Here is a 13,571-nt window from a genome sequence, read left to right as displayed (position 1 = left end):
GGTTCTTAAAAGGGGTGGAGCCTGGGAGTTTATTTCCCCCCTCCTCCATCCCCGCTTTCCCCACCTTCTTTGCAAAGGAAACTGACCAGGGCGGAACAGGGAGGTGCAATGACCAGAGACTCAGAAAAGCGATGGAAGACATGCAGCCTTCCAGTCCTCATTTGGAGGCTGGAACTGGTTTCATTGCCGTCATACCTCTTTCATCCCCCCTCCTTGTGTTTCTTTGGACTGGCACCCTTCCGCATTGCTGCTCTCGTTTGGGAACCAGAAGTGTTTCGGAGTCTAAGGACCACCCTTCCCCTTTGGCCCATTAACCATTAGAGTTCTGTTGACCTTTTCCTCCAACGGAGGAGCTGCTTGCTGTTACATTCATCACTCAATTTGAGAGCAAATCTAGCTTGAGGGAGTGTGAAGGAGCCAGCCTATGAGGTGGCAGGGCGGGCGCTGAGGGAAGAGGGCAGTCGCCACGCTCGCTCCTGATCTCTCTCTCTCTCTCCTCTTTGGCCGTGCCTGCCGCTTCCCAGCGGCAGTGCCCAGGGTGGGGGGGCAGCTCGTGGTGTCACCCCTGTCTCGTGGTGTCACCCGGTGCGGCCCGCACCTGCCGCACCGCCCTAGTGACACCCCTGTTCTTGACTGGAGAGGTAGTGCTGAGATAAAAGTGGGACAGGGTCAGAGCTTGGAAAAGTTACTTTTTAAAACTACAACTCCCATCAGCCCCAGACAGCATGGCCACTGGATTGGGCTGATGGGAGTTGTAGTTCAAAAAAGTAACTTTTCCAAGCTCTGGACAGGGTATGCCAAAAGACAAGTCTGATGAGAGGACCATTACAAGAGAGAGCCAATGTGGTGTAATGGTTAGGGTGCTGGACTATGATCTGTGAGACCAGGGTTTGAATTCCCACTCAGTCATGAAGCTCACTCTGGGCCAGTCACTGCCTTTCAGCTTAACCTACCTCGTAGGGTTGTTGTGAAGATCAAATGGAGAGGAGAGAACCATGTACGCCTTGAGCTCCTTGAAGGAAAGGTGGGATATAAATGTAAATAAGTAAAATAAATGTAAGGCGAAAGCAGCTTCTTTAAATTCATATCCCTGAAAATTCATATCCCTGAAAGCAGAAGCCAGTGAGACTATGGTGCCTTTTCTGTTTTAGAAATAAATCAACTATTGCAATCAATCTAACTTTATTCATTGCTCAGGAGGGTTACTAAGTCACTTCATTTCCTCATTTCACTCTCTTGTTAATTCTGTACTATTGCATTCACTTAGCGCTAATAGAACACCCAGAGGACAGTTGATGTATCTGTGCCACAAAATGATACATGATGCAGCAGTACCATGTCATCTCTGTTCCAAACTGGTCAGCACCTCACTGGGCTTAGAGCCATCACATCTGCTGTACAATCTGAACTCATGTAACCTCAACATGCTTTTGCCAGCTTTATGGTGGTACAGTAACTGGAGGCTGCACTGAGAGCTAGGTGCAATCATTGCAATCATAGTTTTTAAAAACTTAAAATCTACACAGATCTACCCAACTTACCTATCTGTGTCAATTACACTCTGCCATTCATTTTTTAAAAAAACTAAAAATCACCTTTGCTGACTTGCCAGTTTTTAAAAAACCTATGTTCTGTAACATTCATCAAACAGTAGTGAATGTGTGGACTACTGTTTTTTTTTAACAGAATCTGTGTTTGTATGTGTGTAAGAGGAGGGCAGAGAAAGAAAGAGAAACTTTATTTCTGGCAATATATTAGTCCAAATTATTTAAAAATTCTCAACCATCAAGGTAGGGAGCCAGACTGATGGTATGTGACCCAGGTGGCCAAAAGCACCAAAAATAACAAATAGTAAATAGTTCCAGGAAATACATTTATGAGTTTGCCAGTTAAAATGTGTTAACGTTGTGTGGATCTCAAGCCAATTTGCATCAGCTAACTGGGCACTGGATCAGTCTACTAAATTATTTTCTGTACAGTTTACATATGCAAGAGTAAACAGCAGAAAATCTATTTGCAAACAAATTTGCAAGTGGCAAAAGTGTTGCTGCTAGCGCATGTATTCACAAAGAATTCATGTAGACCTGCACATTACCTTAAATGACACTTCTTCTCTGTTCTGATGCTTCTAAAATATGCATACTACTTGTTGCCTTGACAACTGGCATACAACAAGCATATTGGCCATGCAACCTTAGACACTAGACAGTTTATGGCTGCATCCTTGAGATACGTATGGACTTCTCCCAATTGCTAAACAAGATTAGCTGCAAATGGTGTAAGCATTTATGTGCAGAGGAGGGCTGAGAGACTCTGAGTGGCTTAAGATTCATGATTGTATCATAATAAATATAAAATACTCCTGGTGGCAGTGCGATGATGACACTTCTGCAAGCATAGTAGAGTGAAAACATGCAAACACAAAACATGCCTATTGGAAGGTGGCGAGGCATTCCTTTTTTTATGTAATGTAAGAGCTATTTGTCTAGTATAATGTGGGTTTTGTGAGTGAGTAATTAAGTGAGCTGGAGAGTAACTCAAATCAAGCATGGGCAATGTACAGCTCTCCATGACAGGCACAGAGTGAGACTGTGTTGTGATCACTGAAGCTCAGAGAGTAGCAGATTGAATTATCGTGCCTCTTGACATTCCGCTTTCCAGTTCAGATATCACATCAATTTCTCTCTGCTTTTGTTCAAGCAGGGGTGCCCAGCTTAGTGCTACATCAAGTCTCTTTCCCTTTCCCTCTGGTTCATGCTAGCAGCAAGAGGCCACAGCCATTTTCTGGGCTGAACTTTGAATAGTTTTTCTGGCTTGCCTTTTACGACAGCAAATCCCAGGCAGCCATCGCCTTTGTCGATAGTCACTACCTGTATTTCCCACACATTTTGAGTGGGACAGCATAAACCAGTGTCCAGAGGCAGCAATGGGATGAATGAGAGTCAACAAAGCAAAGACTGAATCCTGACAAGGTGGAGGTGCTGATGACAAGTGGGTTTCATATCTGGAAATTGGGAAGACAATCTGTTCTGGTTGGTACACAGCTTGAGGATATTACTGGATCCAGCATTGTCACTTGAGGCCCAGGTGCCTAACTTCAGTTGGTTCTTCAGCTATTGACCTTCCTGTAAAGAGATAGCCTAGCCATAGTAAATTATGCTCTGTGTAGGGCTACCCTTGAAGATGGTCTGGAAGCTGCAACTTGTGCAGAATGTGGCTACCAAGCTCTTGAGAGGTTAAGCAACATTGGGTCCCATTACACTAATTCTCAAAGTCCATTGGCTGCCTGTATGCTACCAGATCCAATTCAAGGTGATGACCTTGGGTTATTGAAACCCTGAATGACAGGACCCAGATACTTAGAGGAGCTCCTTGACCCATGCGGCTGCGATTTATGGGTGAAGCCTGCTTGTAGTCCTCCAAGAAGTAAGGCTCTTTAGACAGCGATACAAAAGGACCCGTCCAAACTGAGTGAATGGGTGGAAAAATGGCAAATGCAATGCAATGTACACAAACATAAAGTGAGGGCAAAAAAATCTTAATTTCACATATATGCTGCTGGGGTCTGAAGTGGTGGTGACTGGCCAGGAATGAGACCTTGGGGTCATCTTGGATAGGTCAATGAAAATGTTGACCCAATGTGCTGCAGCTATGAAAAAGGCAAACTCCACGCTAGAGATTATCAGAAAAAGGATAGAAATAAAGCTGCTGATATCATAATGCCATAAAACTAATCTATGGTGCGACTGCATTTGAAATATTGTGTACAGTTCTGGTCACCTCACCTCAAAAAAAATATTGTAGAGCTGGACAAGGTCCAGAGAAGGGCTATTTCTGTGTAAAATATGCTAAAGCCCAACGCGTTTCAGCTTGTGCAGTCAAGCCTTCATCAGGGGCTAAAATACAAAATATTGAATATTTTTTTTAAAAAAAACATACTAACAACTTAACTTAAACACACACATTCATTTCTGGAAGGACACAGTTACAGAAATGTTGCAGCCAAATGTTGCTTTCATTAATCTCAGAATATAGTTGCAAAACTCTAACAACTTAAATACATATCTAATTCTAAAAAAAAACAAAACACAATTACAGAAATAATATTGCAGTCAATATTGCTTCAATATTTTCAATATATACTTACAAAATTAAACTCTTCAGGAAAATATTAAGACAAACTTTTTCTGGTATCTTCCTTATCGCTGTTGTCATGTAAAGCAAACTGAAACCAAATTCAAAGAAATATAGAACTCTGCAGCATGCAATGAGTTGAACCTGCTTGATAATTACTTCACCACACCTGACTTAAGTTGACTGTGTTTGTTCTGAATTAGAGTAGAGGTAACAGGTTGAATTCCTCATTTAACCCATTAGGAATCATAGTATCTAATTCCAAAATCCAATATAGTTCTCTACGCAATAAATTGTCTATGTTTTTTCCAAAAACCTTTTCCAAAACCCAAAACTTGTATTCTGTTATAGAATGAGGGCACTGATTATGATGTTCTACAAGAGGCGCCCCTCTTCTGTTATTCCTTAAATTACTCCAATGTTCCCCTATCCTTATTTTCACCATTCTTGAGGTTTGTCCTATGTACAGTTTTTTACATCCACATTGTATAATGTAGATGACCCTATCTGTATTACAAGTGGAAAAGTGCCTCAAATGATATTTCTTCTGATTGGCAGGATTGACAAAAACTGTCATTCTGCTGGTGTTTTTACAAAAAATGCAGTGGCCACAGGGATGATGACCCAGGGGAGAGGTTGTACCTGGGAGTAAGCTCTGTCTATGTTGAGTGACGTCTTTTAAATCACTATGTACTAGAATGTCCTTAAGATTCTTCGTTCTTTTATAAGAGATCCTTGGAGGTTCCTGACAGCCCTTAAGATGTTCCACTATATGCCAGTGTTTTCTTATACTATTCTCTAACTTATTAGTGATATGATCAAACGTTAATATGCAGTTTACACAGATAGAATCTTTTTGTGATGATTTTATGAAGAGTTCCTCCCGTTTCTTATTAGCTGCTTTTTAAAAGTTATTCTCAATAATAGGGGATGGATATCCTCTATTCCATAGCTGTTTTTTTAAAAACGAAGATTGCGTTAAGAAATCTTCCTCTGTAGTGCAGTTACATTTTATTCTAAGACACTGTCCATGGGGTAAATTATCTCTTAATACTTTTGGGTGTGAACTATCATATTTTAAATAAGTATTTTTATCTGTAGGTTTTTTATAAATTTTTGTATGTAAACTATTGTTTAGTTTCTTAATATCTAAATCCAAAAAATTTATTTGATCCAAATTGTATTGATAATCAAATTGAATATTGGTGTTTTTGTTGTTAACCCATCTTACAAAGTCATTGAGAGATTCTGGGGTGCCTCTCCAAATCAAAAAAACATCATCAATATATCTCCACCACCCTATTAATTGTTCAACATGAGATTCATTATTGATATCTTTTTCAAAATCTTCCATATAAAGGTTTGCTATTTCTGGAGCCATGGGGCATCCCATTGCTACTCCTTTAATTTGCCAATAATAATGATTATCAAATTTAAAGTAATTGTTATGCATAGCTATTTCTGCTAAATCATAAAGGAAATGGGTAGGAGGATAAATCTCTGTTCTTAAATCCAACGTAGCACGTATGATATCAAGGGCTTCATTCTGAGGAATATTAGTGTATAATGATCTAATGTCCATAGTAACTAGAAGGTCCGCATCATCTATATGAACATGTCTCTTATTAATAAAGTCAGCAGAATCTCTAATATAGGAAGGAATACAAGGTATAAAAGGTTTTAGAAAGAAATCAACAAACTGAGATAAAGGTTCTAGGACTGACCCACATCCAGATACAATGGGGCATCCTGTGGGGGGTCTTATTTCTTTATGTATTTTTGGCAGAACATAAAATACAGGAATTCTGGGAATCCTTCCTATATTAGAGATTCTGCTGACTTTATTAATAAGATACTTTATTAATAAGAAAATATTGAAGCAATATTGACTGCAATATTATTTCTGTAATTGTGTGTTGTTGTTGTTGTTGTTTTAGAATTAGATATGTATTTAAGTTAGAGTTTTGCAACTATATTCTAAGATTAATGAAAGCAACATTTGGCTGCAACATTTCTGTAACTGTGTCCTTCCAGAAATGAAAATGTGTGTGTTTAAGTTGTTAGTATGTTTTTTTAAAAAAATTTTCAATATTTTGTATTTTAGCCCCTGATGAAGGCTTGACTGCACAAGCTGAAACGCGTTGGGCTTTAGCATATTTTACACAGAAATTTTTTATATACAAGAAATCAATGGTGCCTCTGTGCACAGAATAAAGCTACATCTTTCCAGCATTCTGGTTTTTGACCTCCTATTTGTGCTTCCAGTGAATGCTTCACACTTTTATCTTGTTACCCAGAGAAGGGCTACCAAAATGATCAAGGGGATGGAAAGGTTATAACATTTAGGACTTTTTAGTTTAGAGAAAAGGAGGGTAAGACGTGACATAATAGAGGTATATAAAATTATGCATGGCATGGAGAAAGTGGACAGAGAAATGTTTTTCTTTCTCTCACATAATAATAAAACTAGTAGACATCCAATGAAGCGGAATGTTGGAAGGACATACAAAAGATGGTACTTCTTCATGCAGCTCATAGTTATTATGGAATTCACTCCCACAAAGAGGCAGTGATGGCCACAAGCTTGGATGGCTTTAAAAGAGGATTAGACAAATACATGGAAGATAAGGCTCTCAGTGGCTACTAGCCATAATGGCTATACTCTGACCCCAAAGTCAGAGGCAGCATGCTTCTGAATACCAGTTGCTGGGAACTGTAGGAGTGCAGAGTGCTCTTTTGCTCAGGCCCTGCTTGCTGGTTTCCTATAGATAATTCAGGTTGGCCATTGTAAGAACAGGATGCTGATCCAGATGGGACATTGACCTGATCCAGAAGACTCATCTTCTATGTTTATGTTCTTAGGGCCTTCTCTGTGCTGGTGCCCCAGTTATGGAACTCTCTTCCTTTAGAGATGTGTCTGTCACCCTCATTGATATTCACTAATAATAAAAAAAACTTTCGGCTTAAGAACGTACCTATAGTCAACAAATATTTCTATCAAACTTTAAAAAGCAGGGAAATGGGCAGCTATAGGAATGCACCAAGGGAGCAGTCCTCTCCGAGATATTGTACTGCCGTACAAATTTGTAAACATGCAAACACAATTTGGGTTGTCCTTTCACAGTCCGGTTTACTTCCTGTGTAGCTTGGAAGAATTTAGTAACATGTGCCTTTGGACATATGGTGAGCGGTGGCAACACCTGCAAACAAGACTACATCTCCAAAGATGGAGAATTACATGTTTGTATGTTTGTTGGTGTTCTTCTTACTTGGCTTCTTTCCTGAGTTACTACTGTTTCTACAGAGAATCTAACCTAGAAAAATATATTTCTCTTGTTATTCATCCTAGAAATCTGTGTCAAATTTATTTTTATTAATTTCAAAGCCTTTTTATTGGTCAATGTCATATGATGGTGAAGACGCCTTTTGTGTTTCAAACTGGAGGTTATGTTCTATTTCTATTTTGGGTGCATTAACAGTTAATCAGAAACTGCAGTTAGATGTAAAATCAGACAGATTTCAATCTGTTGCTACTTAAGCAATGACCCTACTTAAGCTGTTGGAAAAAAACAAACTTGGCCTGCCCAAGATGCATGTTTTCTGCCTGCTATTCTTAATCCGTCCCACTTAAGGAAGGGTGGGCATTCTCAAATAAAAACATAGAGCACACTTAGAAATTTGCTAGAATATATTTAACTCCCACTGTTTTATCTTGTGCAAACTGCAATGTCCATTGCAGAATAGTCAGTGCCATTATTCCACAATTGTTTTTGGATTTTTTTTTAGTATAAATTATGCAAAGTGTTGCTGTACTTCACATATTCACAGAAACAGAAGCAAAAGAGAATGATTTACTAGAGGAAACTTCACTAAAATTGGAAAGTAAATCTAACATATTTAGTGACTATCTGAACTATATGATCTGTCTTAATATTGTTGCTTCCTCTCTGCTAAAACAAGATCAGCACAGCATGTCTTGTTTCCATTATTTGGGCTGATTGCAGGTGTTGTCACCACTCACCATATGTCCAAAGGCACATGTTATCAAATAAAGCTACACAGGAAGTGGATTGGACTGTGAAAGAACAACCCAAATTGTGTTTGCATGCTTACAGATTTGTACGGCAGTACAATATCTCAGAGATGAGGTCAGGTCTCCTTCTCCCCTGGTGCATTCCCTATAGCTGCCCCATTTCCCTGCTTTTTAAAGTTTGATAGAAATATCTGTTGGCTACAGGTGTGTTCTTAAACTGCAAGCGTTTTTTTTCTGTATTAGTGAAATTCTCTGCTTTTTAATTTGAGAGGTAAGAAATGGAATCCTGTGCGAGTTTGCTAAGAATGGGTTGATCATTTGCATGCTTATTGAGTTCAATGGGATTTACTTCCCTGCAATCATGCTTAGGATAGTTAAAAGTGACTATGGGGGAGGGGAGGAGGAGGAAAGGCAGGGGGAGGGGAGGAGGAGGAAAGGCAGAGGGAAGGAGGAGGATGGGGAGAGGGAGGATGGGAGCAGGGGGTAGGGGGAGAGGAGGAGGGGGCAGGTTTGATCATTTGCATGCTTATTGAGTTCAGTGGGATTTACTCCTGTGCAATCATGTTTCAGATAGGTGAAACTGACCACAATGGAGGAGGAGAAAGAGGGAGGAAGGGCTGGAGTGGGCAGGGGAGGAGGAAGAAGGAAGAGGGGAGGGGAGGGGAGGGGAGGAAGAATGGAGGAGACAGGGGAGGGGAAGGAGAGGAGGGTGGGAAAGGAGAGGGGGAGGGAAAAGGCAGTTCTGATCATTTGCATGCTTATTGAGTTTAATGGGATTTACTCCTGTGCAATCATGCATAGGATAGGTAAAACTGACCATGGAGGAGGAGGAGGAGAAGAGGGAGGGGAGAGAGGGGAGAAGATTTGGTGGGTGGGCACTGGGCAGAGGGAAAGCCCTTTTCCTTTCCAAAAGGAAAACATTGTTAACAGTATCTTTATTTTTTAGTTTTCCCCCACCTGTTTATTCTACAGCAGGCACATGTAGCTTCCCACCCAAATTTAAACCAAAGCTGTCCCTGGCCACATCCACACCAGGCCTTTATTTCACTTTAGACAGTCATGGCTTCCCCCAAAGTCAGGGCTTCCCCCAAAGAACTACAGGGAAGTGTAGTTTGTGAAGGGTGCTGAAAGTTGCTAGGAGATGTCCTGTTCCCCTCACAGAGCTACAATCCCTAGAAGAGGTGCTGACTGTTAAACCACTCTCGCCACTGGAGCTCTGTCAGGGGAATAGGAGTCTTCTCACAACTCTCAGCACCCTTCACAACCTACACTTCCCAGGATTCTCTGGGGGAAGCCATGACTGTCTAAGGTGAAATAAAGGTCTTGCATGGGTGTGGCCACCTGATTAGGCAAGCCAAACAACTGTTAGTCTGGCTTTTAGAACACTGACAGTTGGTTCTTACTGAACATGCCCAACATTATCATTGACTCCAATGTTAAATTTCTTAAATTAATTAAAAATCAGCCAGGAATTTATTTTAACTTTTAAACTGCAGAAGATGAAGATCAGAGTATGGGGCAAGGTCAGTAATAGGATTACAGGTGCTCTGTGAACATGGCTGATTTTTAATTAATTTCAGCAAATTATGAGACCACTAATAGAACATAGTCCAACAGGGGTCTGGTTTTTTCTCTCTTGTTTTACGCTTTGAACCCTTGATTCCCTCTGATTGTTTTGTGTATTGCTGTGAAAATGTAAAGGGTTATTAAGGAAGTGTTTCTGAGTTGACTACAAGTTTTGTAAGGTTTTGTTTTGAAATTGGGAAGCAGCAGAATGGCATGGGAGGTATTTACAATTTAACATTGCAGAATCTATGCTGGCTATGGTATGTAGCCACTCTCAGCATAGTGTGAAGACACATATTTTCCTCAGGCCTTTGGGAGACAGCTATTATGTCTGCTGCTGTAATGTGATGTGATATATTTTATGGTCTATATGCTGATGTTCTAGAGCAAGTGTAGCCCACATGGTACCCTCCAGATGTTTTGGATTACAGCTCCTATCCCTGACCATTGGCTATGCTGGCTGGGGCTGATGCAAGTTGTAGTCTAAAATAATCGGTGGGCACCACATTGTTCTAATGTTTTAAAGTTTCTTTTGAACTGCCTTGTGATCCTATGGGAGGAAGGGTTGTTAAAAATGAAAATGAACATAAAAATTGTAATAATAAATATTGCAGTTAGCAACTGCATGTGTAAGTTGTGACTTTGTCAAGGCTCAGTTCATTCCTTTAACATGAGATTATCCACCTTTTATTTCCTTGTGTGGATCACAAACCATCATGCCAGGAGGCACTGGGTGCTATGTCTAATGAACAACAAGTTTATGAAGCAAATGATAGCTGTCACTTTAAATATGACAGATGTCCAGTTTGTTAGTTCTTGGTTTTATACTTAGATTCCAGCTTCCAGTGGATATGAATCTGCCTAAATCTGAGGTTGATTTTCCCTGTAATTATTATACAGGATGGTTGTCAGACTGTTGATCAGCTGACTAGTACACTCCTTTGAGACCCTTGGGTCTTAAATGAATTGTGAACTTCATTTTAAAAACCTATGCTTTTATGTCCTTGGAAGAAAATCAAGGAAATCTTTGATACATAATTATGGGAACTTGGGAAATGTGGCAATAACTACATTTATTGTGGGAATAGCCACATGTGTTTGTAAGAATTCACTCTGAGTAAAGTGGCAACATGGTGAAGCCTACCACACCAGAAGAGTCTGCAGGCAAGGGGTTGTTTAATAAAGCAATCCAGATGTTCCAGTTATTCTATGGCTTCCATCAATTCCATCAATTTCAGAGGCAGCTGCATAATTACTCAGTCTTCACTGACACCCTTTTCTCTGCAGATAGCAAATTAGGCTGCAATCCTAAATGTACCTACCTAGGAGTAAATTCCAATTATTCCAGTGGGGTTTACTTCTGAGTTGGAATGGACAAATCTGTCAATTTTAGTTTCTCATTTTTCCAGTCTTAAATTCTGTGCTTCATATTTCTGTATCAGTTTGTGATTTTTTTAAAAAAAGGCCATATGAAAATTCATCAGCATTTTAATGCAAATTTCTCCTAATATATATATATGTTTGTATGCACATTTGCCTAATATTCACATTTAGAATAAGGAATTTTCCTTAAAATAAAGCCTTTTTGTATGTTTTTTTCCCATGAATATTTGCATTTTTATGGACACTACCCCAATATATGCATTTTTGTACACATTACTTGGCTGGAGAACTGCAAAATTCAGAGAAGTGCACATTTCCAAGGATGACTGTCTTTGTTCACATATTGTTTCAGAAAATACAAATTTTAAATGCAAACTAAATTGAATGTCTCCCCTCTCCTTACTTCAGAGTAGACATTATAGGATTGCTCTGTCAAACACTTTAATACATTATTTTCATTGTCCTACCTTCTGTCACATCCCACATATCACTGACTTTTACATTTCTGTCTCTCCAATCAGTTGTTTATGCAATCTTCTCATAGGAATTACTCTGCTAAGTAGTTTGATGTTGATAAGTGTCAAGGTTTTTAGAAATGCAGTTTCATAGTAATGTGATGCATTTAGCTGGATGTAATTTGTGAAGTGAGGTCAGGCTTGACCTCACAACATGCAACTCAAACCAGATGTGATGTTAAATGTGTGATTACATTGAATGTGTCCTGTAGTGGATGGTGGGACGGGGCAATGGTGCTCACTTGACTTCCTGACAACTGAGTTGCAGCTGCTCACTGGGAGATGAGGAGTGGTGAGGTGTCGGAGAGGTCAGCGTGGTGCATACACATTGATGGAGCCAATCTAGCACTCTTGCCAGGGCATTTGCACTGTGCTGACTTCCCCATCCAACTTGTCCCCCTCTTCTTCCCAGTTAGCAGCAGGGAGTCAACTGTCAGGAGGGAAGGTGAGTGCTACCAGTCCATCATGCCATCCACTACTGAATGTGTCTAGTTTTTTCCAAAAATAACAGCCAAAGGATGGTAGCACGAGAACAGGTTTTTCCAGTCATCCCCATTTGTGGAATGGTCTCCCCAGGGAAACACATCTGGTGCTATCAGTGCCAGCTTTCAGACGCCAGGCTAAGACAGTTCTGTGGACCAAGGCTTTTGGTTGAGCAGCAGGGATCATACTATTTGTGCTGTTCATCTTGGACAGGGTAGACTTTGTCCTTTCTTTAAAATTGCTGGTTGGGCACTTTTTAGATAAAAGTGACCTTTTATTATATTTTTTAAAATTTATTTGTTTTTTAAATGTTTCAAAGCTTTGCATATTTCATGGATTTGTAAGTTGCTTGGAGACTGTTTTTATGGAAAACTACAAATACATGAAAATACTATTACTACTACTACTACAATGTGTTGGAGAGGTCAACGTGGTGCATACACAACATGAATGTTGAAAGATTCAAGACAGACAAGAGAAAGTACTTTTTCACATAGCACATAGTTAAACTATGGGATTTGCTCCCACAAGAGGCAGTGATGGCTGCCAACCTGGATGGCTTTAAAAGAGGATTACAGATTAATGGAGGATAAGGCTAGCTACTAACCATGATGTCTATTTTCTACCTCTGCTGTTGGTGACAGTATGCTTCTGAATACCAGTTGAGGGAAATTGGGGAGAGAGCTGTTGCACTCGTCCTGCATGCAGGCTTCTCTTGGGCATCTGGCTGGCTACTATGAAAACAGGATACTGCATTAGGTGGGCCGTTGGCCTGATGCAAGAAGGCTTATCTTGTATTTGCATGCAGGAGGGTTCCAGGTTCAACTCCTTGCCCATGCAGGTAACAAGGCCAGAGAGCAGGTGATGGAGAAGACCTCTGTCTGAGACCCTGAAGAGGTACTACTAGATGGACAAGTAGCCAGACCTGGTTTAAGTTTCCCAATTCTGTTTCCAGTTCTTGCAGTGGGGAGAAAAAGCAGCATATATACAAGTATGGATTACGGATTTGTTAAACTAATTGTAGGTGTGAACATGATTCCTATGTAATATAACTATTCCCATCAGACTTCTTAATCAGCGAAGAGAGTAGCTTGCATGCTAGAAGCACACATTATAGAGGAATCACTTTGAAGGCATCTAGGAGTCAAATGGATTATTGCACAGAATGAGAAACAACTGGTAGCTCTACAGCAATTATTTAGGATGGGGTGTTCTGTTGTGTTTTCATTCTTTCAAGCCACAAGCTGTGTGCTGCTCAGTGACTGAATACTGTTGTACTCATGGAACATTTCATTTTGGGCTGTTCTCCCCTGTTCCTGGCTGAAACTCAAGCTTCATATCTTTGCATTGCAGGATTCCTTTCTGCAAACCTTGCTGTTTGCAAAGGACCCAGTGTAACATGAGACTAGCTCCATTTCCCAGCAGGCAGCAAGTTAAAGATCTTCATGGAGACCAGC

The 13,571-nt window shown here is 40.2% G+C and overlaps 1 long non-coding RNA gene across 1 annotated transcript; it reads right to left on the bottom strand.

Moving 5' to 3' along the window:
* Positions 1–1,893: 1,893 nt before the first annotated feature.
* LOC133388498 (uncharacterized) lies at positions 1,894–4,232 on the bottom strand. The gene is made up of 2 exons (XR_009763834.1): positions 4,148–4,232; positions 1,894–3,125 (listed from the first exon to the last, which is right to left on the bottom strand). It is a non-coding gene; the product is annotated as an uncharacterized LOC133388498 (long non-coding RNA).
* Between the last annotated feature and the right edge of the window lie 9,339 nt (positions 4,233–13,571).

Source organism: Rhineura floridana, chromosome 7, assembly GCF_030035675.1.
Source record: "Rhineura floridana isolate rRhiFlo1 chromosome 7, rRhiFlo1.hap2, whole genome shotgun sequence".
Taxonomy (NCBI): Eukaryota; Metazoa; Chordata; class Lepidosauria; order Squamata; family Rhineuridae; genus Rhineura; species Rhineura floridana.
The sequence above is the reverse complement of the archived record's forward strand: the minus strand, read 5'-3'. Positions and strand labels throughout refer to the sequence as shown.